This window comes from Habropoda laboriosa, unplaced genomic scaffold, assembly GCF_001263275.1.
Source record: "Habropoda laboriosa isolate 0110345459 unplaced genomic scaffold, ASM126327v1 scaffold11, whole genome shotgun sequence".
NCBI lineage: Eukaryota > Metazoa > Arthropoda > Insecta > Hymenoptera > Apidae > Habropoda > Habropoda laboriosa.
Window position 1 is genome coordinate 529,166 of NW_017100150.1, and position 663 is coordinate 529,828.

General features: G+C 22.8%; 1 protein-coding gene across 1 annotated transcript in view; it reads right to left on the minus strand.

The window, feature by feature from the left end:
• LOC108574867 (WD repeat domain phosphoinositide-interacting protein 2) overlaps positions 1-663 on the minus strand; it is a 15,328-nt gene that overhangs the window by 11,874 nt on the left and 2,791 nt on the right. The window lies entirely within an intron of this gene.

Here is a 663-nt window from a genome sequence, read left to right on the forward strand (position 1 = left end):
TTATCAGAAATCCGCTTAGGAGAAAATTGTACTTATTATACACATTTAATGTATACTTTTATGATTTGTATTGCATTAAAATCTTTATATTAATTCAAAATTTTATCGCTATTTAATTATTGGATATTCAAAATCAATTAGTTACTTAAGACTATTAAGGAACTGTTACATTTTATAACATATTTTCGTTACTTTATTACACTATTTCTCATTTTATCCTTTTGTGTTTGAATTTATCATGCATTACAATGTCAAAAAATGCAAATCCACAAACAAATATTTACATTTTAAAATTAATCAAATAATAATTTAACTAGATGTTAAGATTTAACTTGTGCATACAATCCTCCACACTTGAAAAATAATTCCGAAATAGCCAATTTATTTTAAACTTTCAGGGGGAACTCATGATTGTAATGAATGCTCTTTTAACGAGATTAAACCCAAATTGCAGTCACAAATTGCAAGTATAGACACTTTATTAAATATTAGGGACATTTGCTTAACCATTCCTGTAAAAAATTGCTTTAAATATTACAATTTGAATGTCGTTAAATTGAAATGATTTATTTTTTGTTTAGTGAATGTTTATGATAAGATGAATAAAAAATCTTTATATATACAATAATACAATAAAATAATTTTATTTTAAAGTGAACTATT